Below are 23,122 nucleotides of genomic sequence, written 5' to 3'. Positions count from 1 at the left end.
CAAAAAATAAACATAGCAAGATGAGTTGCAACTAGAGATACTTGTAGAAGAAGAGAAAGAAGAACCAAGTGAAATAGATGAAGATGAAAGTAGCTATGCACCTATCTTGGAAAAGTATGTAAAGATGAATCTTACACAAGACCAAATCATTGGAAGAAAAGATTTAGGAGTCATGAAAATATGTAAGTTGAAGAATGGTACATTTTTATTATGTAAGGTTTAACCTAAATCAATTAAAGATGCTTTGGAGAATGAAGATTGGACAAAGGCAATGAGTGAAGAGATTGAGAAAATAGAGAAGAACAAGACATGGACATTGGCATCCAAACCAAAGGATCAGAATGTGATTAGAACAAAGTTAGTATTTAGAAACAAGATGAATGAGAAAGGTAAAGTCACAAGGAACAAGGAATGACAAGTTTGTAAGGGATATGTAGAAGGAGTTAATTATGGTGATACATTTTCCCTAGTTGGAAGGTTGGAAGGAGTGAGAACTTTGCTTTCATATGTTACTTATAAAGGATTCAAGGTATATCAAATGGATGTAAAATTTGAATTTTTGAATGGAATCTTAGAAGAAAAAGTCTACATTTATCAACCTGAAGGATTTGTTGATCCTAGCAAGACGAATATGGTATGTAAACCACACCAAGATTTATATAGTTTGAAGCAAGCCCTAAGAGTAAGGTATGAAATGTTACACACTTATTTGGTAAAAATTGCTTTTGCAATAACTAATGACAATAACAATTTATATCTGATAAGTGAATATGAGAACAAGATATTGTTAGCTGAAATTTTTGTTGATGATGTAGAGTCTTAAAATGGACACACTTGCACTTTAAGACCTTTTAGCACATTTTTCCATAATTCCTCTCTTGGACCATGGATGGACCTATGCTCAATGTCTCTTTTCTCTTCTCCTCTTCTATTTCATATCTCTCTTTTTAACGTGGTCTTCTATGTATTATCTCACTACATTTTTGACCATATCAGTCTGTTATCTTTCTACCCTCTCTTGGCACTTTCTGTGGCCTATTTGACCTCTCCTCTTGGACTAGGCCAACCCAAGTTGACTTGGTCTAGACTAGGTTGACCTAGGTTGACAAGGTCTAGACTAGGTCAACTTGGTTCCTCTCATGTTGAAAATGTCCCCAATGGTTGTGGGGTTTGGGACTCGAAAGTTCTCAAGTTTTCCAATTAGTTAATAATTCTCCTTGGTCAACCTTAGTTGTTTTACTTCCCAAGAACTAATATATAAGGAGGCTTGAGGGATTCATTTTCATATCTCATCTCATTCATGAAATCTCATCGTCAAGATGTTCAAGCCTTTAATACAAGGAGTTCAAGCATTTAAGCAAGCAAGTGAGTTTTCTTCATGCATTCAAGGATTCTTTGTGAGAATTTTCTCTTCAAGATCTAGCTTATTGTTGGCCATCAAGGGAGGAGATCTACATTGAAGCATTAATTATCTTCTTCATTCACACACATTTACATTCACGGATCCATGATGTGGTTATTTTAGATCCATTGCAATTGTGGAGATATCCTACATCCTTCATACCAAAATCAAGAGCTACAATTACAACACATTTACATACATTCGAGCAAGGTGAATCTTAACATTTATCTTGTTTTATAGTCATTTACATTTATATTTCTCAATTATGGTTAATTCCTTAACCTAGGGCTTGACCAAGGAAAGCCCTTATCAAACCCCAACCCCCAAAACCTTTCTTTTCTATGGTGATTTATAGGTTTGGAGCAAAAAGGATTAAAAACTTGGAACCTATAGTTCACAAGCTTTCTATAGTCATCAGTGACAGTGTCACAGACTATGTCAACCTAGTTGTAGGATGTCCTTCCAAGTTGAACTAGTCCTTTAGTCTTAGATTTTGGGGGGATTTACGGGCTTTGTTCCTTTTGTCAGTTAATTTCAAGATCCATGATCAGAAGTTGAGAAAAGATTCAGATTAAAAGTTCTTAATATTAAATACATCTTCATCTATGAATTTCATGGTGAGTCTTTCATATTTTATTTCCTTTCATATCTTTACCCTAGACTTACATCTTAATTAGGATGTTTGTCTTTACATAGCATCTAGATTTACATTCTTTAAGAAATTAGTTCAATTTCACATTCACATTATCCTACTAAGTGCCTAAGAGAGTATATTTATTTGTATTTCATTCCTCTTTATCACCATATTTAGTATTATCATCCTTCTCCATCTGGGTCCTAGTTAATCTAATTTGGATCATAAGTGGAGTCATACTTAGAAATCTCCCTCTTTCCCTCACATACATATTTTGAATGGATTGGTGCCCCCTAAAATGGTGGTATACATCCTATTAAAGTGCTTCCATTTTACCACTGAACGGATGATATCATATTTGGTGGACATGATTTTTTGTGTAAGTCATTTTCTAATGATATGAAGAAAGAATTCAAGATGTCAATGTTTGGAGAGATCAAATGTTTTGTTGGTTTACAAGTTTATTAGATGAAGAAGGGTATTTATAGTACCCAATCAAAGTATATTAAAGGAGATATTGAATACTTTTAGAATGGAGGAATCAAGACTAGTTGGAATACCTATGGTTACTGATTATAAGTTATCAAAGAATGATGATTTTGCTAAGGTGGATCAAAAATTATACAGGGCAACGATTGAAAAAATATAATATGTTGTACACAACAAACTTGACATTGCATTAGTAGTTGTTATTGTTTCTATATTTTCTATTAATCCTAGAGAAAAGCACATGATGGTTGTGAAAAAGATACAAAGATAACTAAAAGGAACAAAAGACTATGGATTATGGTACATAAAGAGTGAAAAGTTTAAGATAAAAGTGTATACAGATTCTGATTGGGATGGAAACATTGATGCCATAAAGAGTAAACATAGAGGTGCCTTATTTCTAGGAAGAAGATTGATTTCATGGAAAAGAGAAAATTAGAATTGTATTTGTCAATCCACAATAGAGATTGAGTATAGTGCTGCAACAATAAATTGTTCAAATATTGTGTGGATCAAGCAATTCTTGAAAGGGATGAAGGAATAAATCACCAAATATTTTGTGATATATTGTGGTAATGCAAGTCCCATAACCATATCAAAGAATCCAGTGACACACACAAAGTCCAAACACAATTCCATTGAGTATCATTACTTGAGAAAGTTGGTACAAGACAAAGAAGTGATACTAGAGTATGTAAATACAAAGGAGAAGGTAGATGATATACTCACTAAGTCATTACCTAAGGATGCATATGAATACCTAAAAGGTAAATTAGGGGTGATTCCCCAATCTCAAGCAAGTTGAGAAGAGATGCTATATTGCATCAAATGTTATGATCATAATATATTACACATTAATGCACATAGGTCACACTTTAGTAGTTTCCTAAAGATTGTGAAATGATAAACTAAAATATGAGCTTATGAATTTGTAAAGATTTGAGGTAAAGATGAAAGAGAAAATGAAATTTCTATTTCAGTCCAATAGTGATAGATTGAAGATATATGTGAATGGTTGATGTCTTTGACATTATTGTCAAAGAGCAAGATGTTATATAGTTACCATCCTATATCTAAATAAAAGAGGGAATGTATGTTATCGAGTTACCAGTTATATGAATATTATGTGTTGAGATATAAGAGGAAGAATCTATATGAAGTGATTCTTGTCAAAATAGGGAGATATTTCTAGAGGTGTTGATCATCTAAAGATTAGAATTAGAAGCTAAATTACAAGAAGAGATGTGATTAGAGGTGTTGAAGAATTTATAATTGGTATCATAGAGGGAGAAGTATAAGTGAGTGCAAGATGAAAATCAAAATCAAACTAAGGATAGTAATGAATACCTATATTAAATCAAAGTGGGTGATATTATTGATAAATCATGAGAATGTCTTTTGCATTTGCATGGTAATTAGAGGTGTCTCCATTAATGCCAAAGAGGAAGATTGCTGGAAAATAAAATTGGAACAATTGTTGTGTTGTCATTGATGTCAAATCTACCAGAGAGATATTTAATAATAATGTAGAGTTCCATATCTATTGATTGATGAAGAGGATTTGAAAAGAGAGATGACTAGATGAGATAGTGATGTTGTTGAATGATGAGGAGAAAAGTATGATGGAATTACAATGGGAACTTGATTAGTTAGTCTTTGACAATATGATGTATTATTTAATCATTCTATGAAGTATAACTATGTTGAGTTAAACACAAGAAAAACCTAATGAATTTTGGTTGAACAATGAAGGAGATGAAACAAAAGATTAAGGAAATTAAAGAGTTATCCAAGTAAATAAGATTATCCAAGTGATAGTTATGGCCAAGCAAGTTGATGAAGATAAATGTAGTAGCAACTGAGCATAGTGAAGATCAACCAAACCAATATAAGTCGAGCAAGATAGGACAATACATACCAAGCTACATAGTGGTGGATGAGTGTCAAAAAAACAAATAGTTTGTGAAAGATTCAAGTTTGAGATTGTCATAGTTGAAATTTTGGATTAGTTAATTTGAATAGGTGATAAGGATTGATGAGTTGGCATATGTAATGCATGAATTGAGTTTTTTATGTGATCAAAGGAAAGGATTAAAGAAATTTTTCTAGAAGTATCAAGAAAGAAGTAGAAGGATAAAAAGATAGATAGGTTCAATGGATCTAACATAACATTAAGATATATGATGATGTTTCAGAAAAAAAAAACATCAAAGTTGCCTATTTAAGGAGGCATTAGAGATATTTTCTAAGGTTGGTTTGTTATTGATTGGTGATTTTTTGGAGAACCTATGAAGAAAAAAGTAACAACGAATAAGTGAAAAGATTGATAAAGTGTAAATTTTTGAAGGGATGTCAAAAAGATCAGTGTTGGAGATGTTAATGAAGTTCAGTCAATGGACCAAAAAATGAGCTAAATGGAGATCTAAATTTGCAAAGTGAGTTGTGTTTTATAGATCAAACTTGTAGTTACTTTCCAACTATTATGGAAGTCAAAATCCTTTAATCAAGGTTGATCTAATACTCATTTTGTAAATCCTTTAATCAAGGTGAATTTCTAATGAAATTATCCAAATTCCTCTAACCAGGCCACTTCTAATAAGGTGATTAAATCTTTTAACAGTGTCACACCTAACAATATGTTTTGTAACCTTTAACAAGGTCGGCTCTTAACCGAGCTCACTTTAGAAGAGGAAAAGTGGTAGCATGTTACTTGATGGATTTTTTCCAAATTGAGTTTCCATGTTAAATACCGGTGTCATTTATGTGTAAATTTTATTTGTGTGATGCATTCTATTTACTATTATTTATATTAAATTTACTAAACAAAGAGTTAAGTAATAAAAATAATATTATGTTGTTGATGAGTTTCTAAATGGATTAAGTAATTTAGTGAGACTATTTGAGCTATTTGAATTTAGTGAAAGATGAATTGGTACATTTGGACCTAAGGATAACTGATTCACCCACCCCTGCCCTCTCAATTATTATAAATTTGCTAACATTCACTAGAAGCAATATTTTCAACATATGGGAATTATTTTGGTTTGATTTAATACCTACAGAGAAGGAGCTTCACTTGCTTTTAGAAGCACCAAACCTCTACAAAGTAATGTTATTGGTAGGGGATTCCATCTTCCCTATGACCTAGTTAAGTTAGCTTGCATTCCATGGTATTCTACACTCAAGGTTCTGAACCTTGAAGTCCTAGAACTCAAGTACTTTGGAAACATGATTGGATGTGGTGGGATTCCTTCTAAAAATGAGCATCCTCTACCATTATTGGATGAAAAACTTATTAATGATGTGGTGGGAAGTTAATAATCACAAATAAACTACTTTTTTGACTGCGTATTTCCTTGTGTACCTGATGCATTTAAGGTTGTAAAAAAAGTGGAGTAGGTGAATGTTGTAGATTGTGTTAATTAAGGTGGTAGGTGAGTTTGTTAGGGATGTAGTTATGTTCTACCCCAAATTGTAAATATCTGTCTATAAATAAGAGAAAGACCAATTGTTCTAGGATTAAAATAGTTAATGATTTTATCATCCATACTATTCAAGCACCTTACTTCATGAATGGAAGTAGTATCAGGATTTCTGGATGTGTTCTCTTTGTTTCACCCAATTCTTGCTAGTATTTTTTAGCTATGTTTTGAGTAAAAGGATCTTGGAGTTCTTTTTATGGGATGCAGTTACTTTCAAAAATAGTAAGACCTTTCTATTTTGTTTGTTTTCTTTGATAAAAACTAAATGATTTTGTTTACTTGGGTACCAATTTCATTTGCAAGACTTATATGTGTTAGATTGAGTCATCGAGCATATGTTTAAGTAGTCCCATAATTTAAGAATGTATTGTTGATAACAATACTATAAATCTAGACTATAGGTAGATTAAATTTCAACTTTTTAGGATCTTTAATTTCTATTATTTAATTTTCCTTGTTTTTCCTAGTTCCATCTTAAGACATTTGCCCAAATTTGTTCAAGTGATCCATTGCTTAACTAAACACAAAGGGAAAGAATGAAGCTCAAACTTTCCTTATTATAAATTAGTCACCTCCTCATTCACATTTTCCTATTCTTGCATGATAGATACTCAGCCTACAAGGAGCTTGAGAGTGGAAAGTTTTTGCTTTACATTTTTTCTGGTGATATTGGTAGAAAATTCCAATTTGATGACAATTGTTACCCAATTGGATGGATTAAAAAAAGTCTCATCAATAGATGATTTCCACTAGAAGGAGGGCCTATCCAAGCCTTCAAAAATTTTTGATGTACCATGTGGTGAGTGTGTTGAAATTAAGGTCAATTTGTCTATTAGTGACTTAACACTTAATCAGTTGGTTTCATTTCTATTAAGCTCTATAGTTACTACCAAGCTTATCATTCATCTAGTAGTGATAACCAAGTTTTTTTCTGATGCAAGAGCATCTTGGGTGTAAGAGCAATCTTGTATCATCCAAAAATATTTTCTTTTCACTCTTTTCTATTTTAATAAGGACTAATAGATAGGGTGGTTACTATTTCTAGGAGCTTATTATTTTTAATAAGTTTGTCATAAGAGCTCAAAATTTTCTCATTTTCTACATGAAGGTTCATTTTAGAATTATAAGCCTACCATAAAAATCTCATTGCTTTAGCTTAAGTATCAGAGAACTTAGTGTAGATTTTTGGTGGAAAATTTTAGGAGAAAAATCTTTAGGCTCACCATTGGAGGCCTTAGAGTACCCAGATGAGGTCCAAAAACTCAAAGGAATGGTGCATGCACCATTCCAAGCTTGTAGATTAAGAATTAGCATTTTCAAAAAGTAATAGCCAATCAAAGCAATAGTTCAAGAGTTATGGCCTTTTGAAGTTGGGCTACCTTAAATTTCTAAAATAATTTGTCAAAGATGTATTTAGCTGACTTTATATGTATTGTTAGGTTCTGTCAACCCTAGGTATTAAGTTTGAGCATCTAGAATCTTTCCAGGTGGCATAAAATTTCCTATTTAAAAAAAGCCCAAATTGTCTGGAACAACTCCGGGTGATAGTTTGCAGCTTGTCTTGCAGATTACTGTAATGAAGGCACCCATGTGGGTTAGCATATTGTAACTATGAATTTTGTAATTCTACTTTGTGGCAATAATAAGAAGTCTATATTTTGTTCTTGCATTTGCTATTGTTCTTTTATTTTTGTTATGAGTTTATGGTATTTAGGGGAGCACCCTTCATCAAATGGTATCATAGCGGGAGTTCCTAAGTGTATGGACAGATCACTAAATGTGAGATAGTTTGCACCAGGACCTTGGGTTGGGTAAAGTTTGTTAAGAAGGAGTTCTTGATTATGTAGATTGATTGTCAATTGTGAGGTAGTTTGCACGAGGTAGTTGTGTTGCACATTATTTATGAAGTCTTGAGCATGGAGAAGAGAAAGAAGAAGATGGCTTTTGTGATTGGATAGATTCTAAGGATTCCTAGACTTGAGAAAATTAGACCAAGAAATCAAGAGGCATTATGAGTTGCATTCTTTGATTTGCAGAAGCAAGTGAATGAATTAGAAGCAAAGTTGCTAAAGAGAAGAGCATGTCACTCAAAAAGAGATGTTGATAATTTTTTGGATGTTGGAAAGAAAGAAGATCTAGTGGAGTTTCACACATGTGGTACAAAAGAAGAGTGGGAGGATGAAGATACATATATTTATGAACCTAATGTTAAAGAAGATGAAGAGCATGAAGATGAAAAGGTTTATGAGCCAAAAGCAAATGAAGACAATTTGAAGAATACAATAGTAGAGGATGCATACAATTCTTTGGTTGGAAAAGTTGAAGATGTGAAAGAAGTAAATTTCTATGAGTTATAGGATATTGAATTTAAGATGAATTTGAAAGATAATAATGATGGTTTATATGAGGATCTTATTAGTGATGTGTGGTATGGAAAGGAAGATTGGTACATTGTTGTTGAGTTTATTATAGGTGTGTTTAATTCAATAAGAATGGAGGAGGATAAGAATTATACTTGGACAAAGTTAATTGCAGAGGAGTATTTTTAGTAGTGACACTTGTTCCAGCTAGGTGTTGGAAAAAAGAAAGAAGGAAATATATCAATGGTGGATACTTGTTCTAGCAAGGTGTTGGAAGAGAAGAAAAATAATTTTTAATTGTTAGTTGCTTCATTTTGTGAATTCATATCCATAAAATATTCCCAATGCCAAGGAAGGATAGATCAAAGAATAGAAGTCCAGGCCAGAGTTGCACATGTTGACGAAGATGTCAGATCATCACATTCTAAAGATGTTGAAAGAGGAGAAGTCCTAGTTAATAGAAGAGTCTTGCTGAGTGGGGAGAATGAACCTGATCAAAGAAGGAGCTTATTTCACACAAGGTGTAGATGTGAAGATAAGTGTTGTGATGTGATCATTGATGGTTGAAGTACTATCAATTTACAAAGTTGAAGATGAAGAGATAGAATCAGTCGCATCCATATCATATTGCTTGGGTGCAAGATGACCAAAAGGTCATGGTCTATGAGAAATGCTCAGTGAAGTTCAAGATTGGAAGTTACCATGATGAGGTAGTTTGTGATATCATCCCTATAGACATATGTCATATGTTGTTGGGTAGGCCATGGCAATTTGATAGGCATGTTGTGCATGATGGCCAAGCAAATACCTACACTCTTACTAAGGATGGAGTGAAACATAAGTAGAATCCATTGAAGGAGAAATAAAAAAAGGTATGTAATGCTGCCATAATATGTTTTATTGATGGAAAAGAGTTTCTCAAAGGTATGAAGCATGAGCATATGCATTTTTCTATAATTACAAAAGATAGTAAAGAAGAAGTAGAAGAGGTACCTATAGAAGTTGCAAATATATTGGGAGAGTTTTTTGATATTGTATCAGATAATGTACCTGATGGATTGCCCCTAATGAGGAAAATCAACCACTAGATGGATTTGGTTCTAGGAGCCAATTTTCCAAATAAGGAAATGCACAAAATGACACTAGTAGAAAGTGAAGAGTTAAACAAACAAGTTCATGAGTTGTTGTAAAAGGGGTTGATTTGAGAGAGTTTGAGTCCATGTATTGTACCAACAGTATTAGCACCAAAGAAGAATGGAGAATGGAGGATGTTCATGGATTCTCATGCTATCAATAAGATACAATCAAGTATAGATTTCCATTGCCAAGGATGAATGATATTATGGATTGTTTGAGTGGAGTTAAGTATTTCAGAAAGATATATCTGAAGAGTGGGTACCATAAGATTCATCTCAGAGAAGGTGATGAGTGGAAGACTACTTTCAAGACAAAATAAGGTTTATATGAGTGGTTGGTCATACCTTTTGGGCTAACCTATGCACCAAGCACTTTCATGAGGCTCATGAATGAGGCACTAAAGGAGTTTCTGGGTAAATTTTTCTTTGTTTACCTAGATGATATTTTGATCTTTAGTAAGACATTAGAGGAGAATTTGGTCCATATTCACAAGGTGTTTGATAAGCTGAGGAGCATTTGATCCATATTTGCAATTTTGTAAAGGAGTTGGTGTACCTGGGATTTGTAGTCTTAGCAGAAGGTTTTAAAATGGACCCAGAGAAAGTGAAGGCTATCTTTGAATGGCCTACTCCAATGGGTATGACAAAGATAAGATCTTTTCATGGACTGGATAGTTTTTATAGAATGTTCATAAGAGGATTTACTAGTATTTGTGGACCTTTGACTGAAACAATGAGAGGGGATAGGAAAGAATTTAAGTGCACTGTAGGAGCAAACAAGAGTTTTAATTAGTTGAATTAGAAAGTTACTGAGCAACCTATTTTAGCACTTCTTGATTTTAACAAGGTGTTTCAAGTAGAATGTGATGCTAGCGGTACTACAATAGGAGCTATTTTGAGCCAAGAAGGTAGACCTATTGCTTATTTTAGTTGGAAGTTGAATGATGCAAAAAAGAAAATATTCTATTTATGATCAAGAATTTTATGCTATAGTTCAAGCATTGAAGAAGTGGAGACACTATCTTCTTCCTAAGGAGTTTATTTTGTATATTGATCATCAAGCTTTGCAATATTTAAATAGTTAAGGAAAATTGAACCAAACACATTTGAAGTGGGTTGAGTTTTTGTAGAGTTATACATTTGTTTTAAAATAGAGGAGTGGGAAGTCTAACAAAGTTGTAGATGCTCTTAGTAGAAGAGAACATTTGCTAATAGAAATATAGATAGAGGTGGTTGGGTTTAAGGAACTCAATAATTTGTATCTAGAGGATCTTGATTTTGGTGAAGTGTAGAAGACTTGCATAGAACCTATTACACTTGACAAGACAAAGTGGTTGGATTTCATGATCCATGATAGAATGCTATTCAAAGAAAGCTAGTTGTGCATTCCAAAAAGTTCAATGAGAAAGAATATCATCAAGGAGAAGCATAGTGGAGGATTGGCTGGACATTTTAGTAGAGATAAGACCATTTCTTTGGTTGTTGAGAATTATTACTAGCCACAATTGTAGTAAAATGTGAAGAAGTTTGTACAAAGTTGTAGAGTATGTTAGATGGCAAAAGGAGTGAAGCAAAATACAAGGTTGTATCAGCCATTACCTATACTAGAGAAGCTATGGGAGGATGTTAGCATTTATTTTGTTCTTGGATTACCAAGGACTCAATGAGGGCATGATCATATTTTGTGGTGGTTGATAGGTTTTTAAAGATGACACATTTCATTCCTTTTAAGAAGACTAGTGATGCTATTCATGTAGCATAGTTATTTTTTAGAGAAGTTGTGAGACAACATGTCCTGCCAAAGAGTATAGTTTCAAATTGAGATAATAAAATTTGTTCAGTATTTATGGTATACATTGTAGAAGAAGTTGAAGATAGATTTGAAGTTTAGTTCATCATATCATCCACAAATTGATAGACAAACAAAAGTTGTGAATCGTAGTTTGGGAAACTTTTTGAGATGTTTGGTTGGAGACAAGCCAAAAGGATGGGATCTGACCGATTTTACCATAGGTAAAATTTTTATATAATAATTTTGTCAATAGGAGCATTTTTAAATCACCATTCCAAATTGTATACCAGAGCAATCTCATAAATACTTTTGAATTGAGGCAGTTGGATAAAGGAGAGATAAGTGGTGCTAAAGCAAAAGATTTTACTAAAAATTTGAAGAACATCCATGAGGAGGTGAAGAAGCACATCATAAAGATAAATACACAGTATAAGACTAAGAAAGATATGAAAAGGAGGTATAAGGAATTTTAGAGTGGAGATGAAGTCATGGTTCATTTGAGAAAGGATCATTTTCCAATGGGTATATATAATAAGTTGAAGATGAAGAAGTTTGGATTGTGTAAGATAGTGAAAAGGCATGATTCTGGAAATGCTTATGAAGTGGAGTTGGTTGCTGAATTTAATATTTCACTAATATTTAACATGTTAGATTTGATAAAGTATTATAAAGGAGGTGATGGAGATGAAGTTGTAGAACTAAAATGGAGTATTCTAGTAGCTATCTTGGCTACAAAGGAGATTGAGGAGATACTAGACATTTGTGTTGGCAAAAGTACAAGGAAAAGAACTTATGAAGAATACTTGGTCAAATGGAAAGGGAGGCTAGTAGAGGATTCATCATGGCTAGCAAGGGAGGAGGTTAACCATCTTGGTTTGCTGAACACTTGAGATGTGATAGAGTCACTTCTTAAATTACCTCAGGTGTCTGATGTAGGACCATCTTGGGTGTAAGAGCAATCTTGCATCACCCAAAAATATTTTCTTTTCAGTCTTTTCTATTTTAATAAGGACTAGTAGATAGGGTGGTTACTATTTTGGGAGCTTACTATTTTAGTAAGTTTGTCACACGAGCTCAGAATGTTCTCATTTCCAACATAAAGGTTCATTTTAGAATTATAAGACTACCATAAAAATCTCATTACTCCAGCTTAAGTAACATAGAAGTTATTGCAGATTTTCAATGGAAAATTTAGGAGAAAAATATTTAGGCTCACCATTGGAGGCCTTAGAGTGCTCAGATGAGGTCCAAAAACTTGATGAAAAGGCACTTGCACCATTATATGCATGTAGATCCAGAGCTGGCATTTCTGAAAAGTGGTTATAATAGCTAATCAGAGCAATAGTTCAAGAGTAATGGCCTTCCAAAGTTAGGCTGCCCAAAATTTCTAAAATAAATTGTCAAAGATGTATTTAGCCAACTCTATATGTATTGTTAGGGTTTGTTGGCCCTAGAGATTAAGTTTAAGCATCTAGAATCTTCCTAGGTGGCATAAAATTGACTATTTAAGAAAAGCCCAAACATTGTATAGAACAACTCTAGGTGATAGTTCATAGCTTGTCTTGCATAATACTGTAATGAAGGCACCCATGTGGGTTAGCATATTGTAATTATAAATTCTGTAATTCCACATTTGCAGTGATAATAAGAAGTCCATATTTTGTTCTTGCATTTGTTGTTGTTTCTTTGCTTTTGTTATGAGTTTATGATATTAAGGGGAGCACCCTTCATTAGTTTGAATTGCTACCAAGTTAAATAATCATATTATAGTGCTTGCCAAGTTCTATAATGTCCACCAAGCTTGAGTGGCCAAGCACAATATTATCCAAGTGTAGTAGAGTCTACCGAGCTTTCCAATAGAAGTGATGAAAATCTTAGTGTTAACCGAGCTCTGTAGTATTAGCCAAGTATATTAGTGTCTATCAAGATCATAGTGTTAACAAAGAAAATTCACTGTTGACCAAGTCATGCAATGTCAACTAAATGATTCAGTATCTACTAAGTTAGATAGTGCTGACCACGTTCCAACTACTTGAAGTGATTAGCATGAATTGAACTTCAACTTCAACTAAGTGCTAGAGTTTTTCAAGTGTTGACAGTGTTTACTGAGTATCAAAACATCATCGAGTTTGTCTTTAGAACTTGAGTTACAATAATTGACTAACTTTGTCAATTATGATGAATTTGATATTGTAGTTGACTCTAGAATGTAATTAATTGTATTGATATATATGTAATATATTGTATCATATCCAAACAGAAAATCAAGTATGAGTATGTGAAGAAACAAGAAGAAGATGAGTGCAAGTTGAAGAAGGCTACAAGCAATATATGGTATAACAAATAATTTTCTATCACAATAAGTTGATCATTGCAATTCAAGGAATCTCATTCAAAAAATCAAAACTGTAGATCAGGGATCAACTACTAATTCATCCTAATAGGTCAAATCACCATAAATAGTAAATTGTAAGCCTTAACAGAAAAAATTTATACTGCAATACTAAAGCTTGTTGGTATCATCCCCAACCTAGTTTTACTTTCTATTTGGAAGGTTTCTGGGTCACCATATATTGTATCAAAGTGCTATGAATGTTATTTCTTTCATTCTTTCATGTATGCAATTGGATTAGAATAATATATGAATGATTAATTGGTGAAGTAAGTTTAAAGTTTTATTGGTTCCTGATTTACCTTCCCCTCTTAATAACCTAGTCTACCTTATATTTCCAATAATTGGTATCAAAGATTTTGGTTCTCACATAAGAAGTCTAGCAACTTTAGAAAAGATCAGAGGAAATGGAGGTATATAGGATAGAAAAGGCTATTGAGAATGCAAATTTGGATACAGAATTAGCTATTGGACAACTCAAGAAAGAAAAGAAGCAATTCTCTCAATAATTACAAAGAAGGAAGGATCTTGCAGCATAAATGGATAAAAATATCTACATTGAAGAAAGAATTAAAGACTTATGCCCATAAATAAATTCAAATGAAGCTGATGTAGCAATCAAAGACCTCCTTGAGATAGTTAGAAATTTGAAAAGAGAACAAGAAATTCAATCAATTAGATTATGTAAGTCACAGAATAAAAGGACAAAGCCATAGAAGAGATAGAAGAAAAGGACAATTGAATTCAACAACTATTCCTTTAGCAAATAGACTTTATTGATCAAGTTAATGATGCAAATCAAGATCTTATCAATCAAGGACAAAGAATGAAAGATTGAAGAATGATCTCAACATAGAGAAGCAAACCAATAAAGAATGATGAAATACCAAGAAATCATGAATCAATTGAATAAGAAAAGTAAATATAGACACAAAGGAAAATTTGGATTAGGATATATAGATGAAGGTGAATCATCTCAGCAAGGGTCTCAAAAGAATAAAAGACCTACTTGCAATTATTGTGGTAAGATAGGTCATACATCAAATAAGTTTTGGAGCAATGGTAAAGAAAAATTCAATGAAAAGTGTTACAATTGTAATAAGCATGGTCATAGAGAAAGTGAATGAATAGAGAAACCTAAGATTGAAGGAAAGTGTCACAAGTGCAACAAACATGAACATAAATCTTCAGAGTGCAAAACCAAAAAGTGGAACCCAATAGAGAAAATTGTAAAAGCAATATTTGGTTGGGATTACAACACATGGTGTAGATGTCACTACTATGGTGATTATGGAAACATTGGAGAAAATTTTGTAAAACATCACATGAGGAAGAGAGACACAACAAAGAAATGTTTTGTATGTATAGAACTTGGACATCTTGCCAAGAACTATACAAATCGAGGAAGAGTAAAAGATGAAAAGAGGGACAAAGTTGACAACATAAAAAAACAAATGAGTGAACAATGGGTACAAAATACTCTAGAAAATACAAGCCAAAGTCATGAAGTTGGTGATACCCAAGTTAATGAGTTGGGTGGTACAATCACTTTGACTTAGTTCCCTATGGAGATCACTGGAATTGTGATTAAGAAAAACTCATCTAACACTAGTTTTGGTTAGTAAGAAGAAGATCCATATCAAAATTTAAGATGTTGCATGACCTCATCGAGCAAGGTCAAGTTACATATCTTGTTCCAGATGCAGATGCCAAGTTGGTAACTCTATCGAGTACCAAGTTCAAATTGAGTGATGGTAACCCTACTGAGTTTGAGGTTCATATCTTGTTTAAGTTGTTAGCATGTTGAAGGTGTATTTTGAGCATTAAAGATCAAGCCAAGTGGAGGAAAACCTATCACCAAGTGAACATTTGTATGAAGGATTAATGATAATTGTAAAGGCAAAATTTTGTTAAAAGGAGGAAATTCATCGAATCATTTCATTGTGAATTTGTAGAGCTATTAGTGAAGAGAGATTTTAGAGCCCTCGAGTGATTTGAAGTAGTATTTGGTGAAGCTTATTTTCATGTTCAAGAATTGACTGAGAAAATGGTGTCTTCAAGCATCAAAGTGAAAAAGGGTTCAGAGATGCTGATTTGTGCAGTGGATTACAAGGCTCCCACATTCAAACTGACACCAACAATTGCAAAGGCACTTGACCCAGTGAGAGTGAAATCTTAAAATCCCTCCAAATGTACTTCTAATTTACAATATCAAGTTATTTTATCACTATTTGAGTCAAGAGCTTGGAACCATACAAATGAACAAGACATTCAACAAACTTTGTGTGGATAGTGTTTTGAAATCCAAGCATACATATTTGGATACAAAGGGTTTAACCTACATTATGCATATGCTACAAGAATTTCAAGGGAAATGGATCAGATACATTTTAAGTAGAGTTCATGAGATACATTTGTGGTTGGATCACTTGATCTATATCACAAAAAAGATGATACACAGGATTACTAGATTACCAATGTTAAACAAAGCTAAGACTACAAAAATGCTAGGTCGGATTGAACTGACAAAGAGAACTCTCATTGAGTGGGATGGCAAAAGACTGAATCTTAATGGAGTGAGAGAAATGGAAATCAAGTTTGGGATACATGTTATTGCTCACAAGACATATAGCTTGAGCATACAGAACAATGTTTCCTATGAAACAGTTGACCTAGTGCTAAAGGCGGTGAAAAATAACTTGTCTTTTGACCTTGCTGAGTTATTGTTGAGTCAATTGGGGAAAAACATGGAGAGTATTCAAGTCTCCAAGAAAACTCTACGTAAGTTTGGTTCTCTTTTAACTATTTATTCTTCTACATTTAGAAGTTTTTCCCTTCTAAAGGAATTATGGTATGGAGGAAAGACACACCTATATTGTATCATATTAATAAGTTCATAACTGAAATGGGAGAAAAATTTGAAAGTATAATGGATGCATACTTTGAAACATTAAAAGAGAAGATGCAGAGCAGATATAGAATTCCTAAGAAGTTAGTAGAAGGCTATGAGTAGGATATCTATTTTCTTTTTGACCGTGACAAAGTTTACATCTAAGTAGTTAGGCCAAGAGTGGCATGGTAAAAACCTTTGGGTTATGAGGTGAACATTTATGAAACCAAAGACATTATTGAGGCTCTCCTTAATGAGCTTCTAGATCCTAAGGCAACATACTTTGGAATATGAGGAGGAAAAGGCCAAAATAGAGCTTGAAATCAAACTGCCCCAGGCAATAAACATAGGAAGAATGAGGATAGAGAAAATCATGAAGAACAAAAAGTCATCAAGTTCTCCTCTCATGCTTACTGAAGGTAAGGGAGATGACATGGAAGAAGAACCTAAGGAAGAAGAATAAGAAGCTAAAGGAGGAAGTCTTCTAAAAATATAGAGTATTGAGGACATTGATGTAGAGAAGATAGTAGTAGAGATTATGAATTCCCTTCCTCATTCTCTGAGTGAACCCTTAGTGAAATGTAGCTTAGAGAAAGCTTCTACTGAGTTGGTTGAAGTTAAAACTACATTTTCAAGTACACAACCAATCCCTAGAAATACTTTATAGAGCACTTCAATAAGTGAAGTGTCTATCACTTCATCTATTGAGCAATGGGCTCATATCTTTCTAGCATCAGGCTTGACCAAGAAACAACAAGGTATTCCTATTGTTAGTCTTGTTTCCCCTACATTTATTGCTATTCTATCTATTTCTATTGTTGTCTCCACCATGGCTAGTGCAACAATGGTTGAGACTTAGTCTCAACTAAGCATTGAAGTCTTGAAAAAGGGAAAATAAATTGTTTCATTTATTATTCATAAGGATAAGGGTAAAGAGGAAGAAATTTATCTAGATGAGGACATTTTTATTGCAAATTAGGATACCTCTAACTTCACTCTTGAAGAGATAAATACCCTTGGAGTGTATATGAGCAATGTTAGTATGCTAATAGAAACCAAATTTAAATAAAGCTTCTACAAACTAAACAAAATTCATAAACTTCAAGATAGACTAAGATGAGCTCTCAATTGAGAATATGAGCCATTAATGGACTCTCTCAATAAGAAGCTCTCTTGTTGAGTGGCTTTGTCTAAATAGATAGGATGTATGCTCAAGCTTATGCTTCAAAAAGGGCTTCAAATGGAGTTGGAATTTGGGTGTGAGTGTATGGTTTTGATGTAAAATGGCTTCTTAAAATGGCATTATGACTTTACTTCATGGATTGTGTTGTTTTACAAAGGGGAAGGATCCAATTTATAGGCAAGAGGCTTGAGGGATTGAGGGCTAAGATGCAAGGATGGGAAAAAGCTCATGGAGGGCTCAGATTGCATGAAAGGAGAGCACATGGATTGTGCTTCCTTACAGCCAATCGGGGAGTGACACATGTCACAGGGTGAGAGGGTGGAGGAAAGGGGAAGGATGAGTCAAAAAATGAGGCTCAAGGGATAAAATCTTCATAAAGACCCTCATAATGGCTTGTAAGAGCAATAAAAGGGCTTGGAAGAGTCATTTATGGCCTAGTGGGCTTCATAAAATTTTATGGTTGAGATATTTTGAGGGAGATGAGAGCAATTTTGACTTGGGCTTGATTAGGAGGGTTTTAAGCTTGCTTAGGATTGTGCAAATGATTAGAGGATGGATTAGGATGGTTTAGGATTAGCTTAGGGATAGACAAGTGGATGGCATTTAATGAGGATGGGTGAAGGAGGAGATATTTGTTAACTTTGGCTTGGGTTAGTAAGTCTTAACCCATTTTTAAGGAATGTGACAAGGTTAGGAGGGGGTTAGGATTAGGTTTAAATACATCTTCTAGAAGAGTCTAGACTTTGGATGAGGATAAAGACTTTCTAGAATAGTCTAGAACTTCCTAGGATGAGGATGAAGACTTTCTAGAAGAGTCTAGAACTTCTTAGGATGAGGATAAGTTAGATTTTTAGGAAATAAATAAAGTTTTATTTATTTCAAGGGTTTGGGTTGAGGAGATATTTATTAAAACTTTTTTAATAAACATGAGGATTAATATTTAATCTTAATTAAATATTTTGAGTTGGGATTAGGGGTAGGAAATGATGGGATTAGCCTTTAATCAAAATTAAAGAAGGATTAGAAGATTTTGGAAGAGGTTAGTGGTCTTAAGAAAATTGGCCAAGTTTGGGCAAAAAATAATTTTTTTATTTATTTTGGGTTTTTTGGTCAATTTATTAATTAAATAATTAATAAATAAGGAAATAATGTTTAAATAAGATTTAAACATTTTTGGGAGGGATTCCTTAATTAAATATTTTTAATTAAGATAAAGGGATTTAATGGCATAAAAATAAATAAATAAATTAAATAATTAATTAATTAATAAATGATGATGTCATTAGGAATTTTTCAAAAAATAAAAATACTTTATTTTCTAAAGGTTTTTAGGTGTCTACTTTTTGCCCCTCTTTGATGTGATGCCGCAAGTGGCATGGCATCAAAGATAAGAAAATAAGATGCCCAAGGCTAGAGCAGAAGAGGAGAGAATGGACTGCAAGATGCCTCCTCAAGAAGGCGGCAGGGAGAGAAAGTGAGGTTCGATGACTTCTTGAAAAGTACAAGAATCTGAGATGAGCGAGAAGACTTAGATTGGCTTAAGAGAAGAGGTTTAGTTAGCTCAAACTCTCACTACGGGAGAATGATAAAGGGAGAATCAGAGGCACAAGAGGAAGCAAGCTTAAGATCTCAGGGATTGCAAAGGATGAAGGAGCAGAGCGCTATAAAAGGAATCCAAGATGTGGAGATGGATGAGGGGATTAAAAAGTTGATGCAACAGGATTTTAAAGAGTCAAATTGGCAGAAGATGGGTTTTGAAGATCCCTAGGACTAGGATTATGGATCTTGAAAGATGAGGCTTGGTGGATTGATTTGGATTGGTGGATCCCTAAGATTAGGATTGTGGATCCCTAAAGCTAAAGGTGAGCAGTGATTCAAAGAGATACTGATGCATAAGCTGGGGTAGGAGAGATGGATGCTGGATATGGATGGGGGACAATGGAGATGAAGGAAAACCATTGAAGCTTTTTGAGCAGGGGGATACTTCAAAGAGAAGTACCACCATGTAGTTGAGCACTAGATTTACTATAGGACTGTTGGTTAATTTCCAAGGTTACCAAGAACATCAAGGCCTTTTCGCCAACTGTCCAAAGGACTGACAGACTAACTCAAAACAAACATACAAGGATTGCCCCAGTATCACACATGAATCCCAGAGGAAGCAGTGTGGAAATGACACTGGGTAACCCATAAGCAAAAAAGAAAACAAGCAAAAGACATGATCAAGACCTTACACTCTGATTGCCCCATTTGCAGTATACCATGATATGGAAGATCGTGGCAACCTTGAGGAGGGAACAAGGAGATTGCTTGGAAAAGATATTTCAAGACCCAACAGGGAAGAGTCCAAATCAAAAGAAAGAAAAAATTTAAAAGAGAACCGTTTGCCAACGAGATGGGTAGGACGAGGTACTAATGGACCAAGATTAGACATGAGGAAAGCTATATCCTGCAAGGACCTATCAGAGAGCACCTAAGCTGGTGGATCTAGATGAGTGATGCATCTGGCAAGCTGAACTAAGAAGGATAACACTTTGGTGACAGGAGATCTAGCTAAAGGATGCATTGGGATAGCTAACCAAGATGTGCGATGTGTGCAAGATGCTGATCAAGGAGGAACTAACACGAAAGTTGGATAGATACAATGGTACTAAGATAAAGAGGATGTACAAGCTGATGGACCAAGATATTTAGAAGTGGGCTAATCAAGATAGTTACAAGCAGGCAAAAGCTCAGGATGATAGGATAGCGGGATGGTTCGATGCTGTGCAAGATGCGAAAGCTAAGGATGGGGTGATAGCAAAAGATATGGATTTGGCAGGATGCATCCAATGATGATGAGAGATTTTGTGACCAAGGATAGCTAGAGGAGCAAGATGAGATGGCTGGATAGGATGATAGATAGCTAGGATTATGATGGATATAAAGAGATGACATTGGGTTTGCATGAGGATAGCCTAGAGCTAGATACCAATGACAAGGGAGGATGGACAAGACAAGATCTCCAAAGAATACAATGCCCCTAGTCAGAAGATGACATGCAGAAGGAGGTCTTATGATGGATGTGATAGGATTGAAGCTAGGATGGAAAAGATGAAGGCGCTACGGAGATGGATGATAGTTGGGATGATTGGCTGAAGTTGCAGAAGATAAGTGGATGGTGATAGATAAAAGGTGGAGGATGAAAGATAGGTGGATAAATTGGAAGATGGAGCTAGATGACAAGATGTGACCAAAAGCATGAGGATGATAGGCTAAGCTGGGGATGGCTGGATTACACATGATGCTTGTTTGCCAAGTTTTCATCATGGTACTTGTCCAAGGTGCTTGAATTTCCAAGTTTTCACTAGTGGACGCTTTATTTTTTTATTTTTATTTTTGACTTTTTGAATTTTTGACTTTGGTCTTAGCTGGAATGATTTTGGCTTTCTTCAGCTATTTTTGGCTCATAAATGTTGGTAGGATGGATGAAAAAGGATTGGATTGAACAAGTGGAATGGTGGGTGGGAGTTTGACAGATAATGGATGTGAAGACATAAGGCTTGTGGGTAAATGGATGAGGAAAATGGAAAGATCATCATTGACACACACCTTGAGAGGTGATAAAGTAGTGGGAAAGATGGTTTTGAGTGAGGTTGAGGAGAAAATGGAGGAAGAGAAAGATAAGGACTAAAAGTAGAGTTGGAAGATGGAGGATGAGAAATTTAGGATAAGAAGCATATGGACTAAAAGTGGATTTGGGGGATGAAGGATGCTTATATGGGGATTTGGATGAAGGATGGATGGATGAGGCTTTTTGAGTAGCATGAATGGACGCCAATTGAGATTTTTCTTTGAGATGCATTTCTTTTATGAGCATCTTGGGTATCCACATGATTTTTGACTTTTTTAGCTTGGGCTTTTGTGGCCTCTTGACTTTTTCTTTGATTGGGATTAAATGTTTCTTGTTTTGAACATGTATTTTAGAAGGGACATGTTGAGACTTGGATTTTTGTGGATTTTTGGATTTATGCTTTTATATTTTGGCATCCAATATGCTTCTATTAGCCATGGGATGGGAACAAGAGCATGGAGGAGATGGAGGGATAATTGATGGAGTGATAGGGTTTAAAGGTTGGAAGGGATTCAAGGTTGAGTGCCTTTGATGATCTAGCTGGTGGATTTGAGGGGATGGAAGGATAGATTGGAACATAGGATATGGATGGATATAATTTCCCAAAATGGATGGAGGGAAGGAAGGATATGGGCCCAAAATAGATGGAAACGGGGAAGGTGCAGGTCCCAAAATAGATGGAGGGGATAAAGGATTCATATTAGGTATGTAAGGACCCAAAATGGAGGGTTGGAGATAAGGAGTAGGATGAGGGCCCAAAATAGATGCGGAATAAGATGGATGGGAACTTTGGGGTGGAGATGGAAGGACTTGGGACCATGCAAGAATAGCAAGGATACCAAAATCTAGAAATGCATTTTCATTTCTTTTTTCAATATGATGTTCATTATTTGGAACACAAGATGTGAGTCCATTACTAGCTGAAGGAGTTGGAGCTTCAGATATGATAATTAGTTCTTCTTCAATGGATCTATCATCATGGATTATGGGAGATGTATGATCATGAAGCAGAGGAGATGGGAGGATAGGATCTTGAGTTGGGTGGGCTGAGGGAAAGGGATCTTGAGATGGAGTAAGTAAGATGGTAGGATTTAGATATGGAGGGGATGGTAAAAGTGGATCATGTAGGGGAATAAGTGGGATGGCGGGATCTGCTGTTCTATCAGAGGATATTTCAACATGCTTTTGGACAAGATCTTGACAGGAATGGATGGGAGTGGATGCATGAGGTTCATTATATGGGATTTGGATAATGCTTGGAGGAGGAGATGTGGATGGGATTTGGAGTGATTCGATGGGTGGTGGGAATTTGATGCTTGTGGGAAGTGGAAGGATTTTAAGCAATTTGATGGATGGCATGGGGATGATAGCTATGAGAGACAGGGATGATATTATAGATGGGGAAGCTTCATCACTGACTACTTCACATGGTTGGATTAGATGACATGGCTTATCAACTGTTGGAGGTGGCTTTTCTTGTATTTCCTCTAGGAGATTCCTTGGAGACTCGTGTGTTAGAGGTGGAGGTGGTGGATTGATAGGAATAGCTGGTGTGATGAGGGTGGAAGATTGGAAGCTTGGTTGATTGGGTGATGGAGGAGAAGCTGGGATATCAGATGGCATGACTAGATAGTTTGGAATAACTCTTGGATTTTGGGGGATGCTTGGGGGAATGTTTCTAAGGCTTTCAATATACCCGTCATAGTCAACAAGATTTTTATCATCATTGGAATAGGAGGTGGTGGGAGC

This window comes from Cupressus sempervirens, chromosome 1 (genome assembly GCF_028749045.1).
Source record: "Cupressus sempervirens isolate cs-2001-9-10 chromosome 1, ASM2874904v1, whole genome shotgun sequence".
NCBI classification, from domain to species: Eukaryota; Viridiplantae; Streptophyta; class Pinopsida; order Cupressales; family Cupressaceae; genus Cupressus; species Cupressus sempervirens.
The sequence above is the reverse complement of the archived record's forward strand: the minus strand, read 5'-3'. Positions refer to the sequence as shown.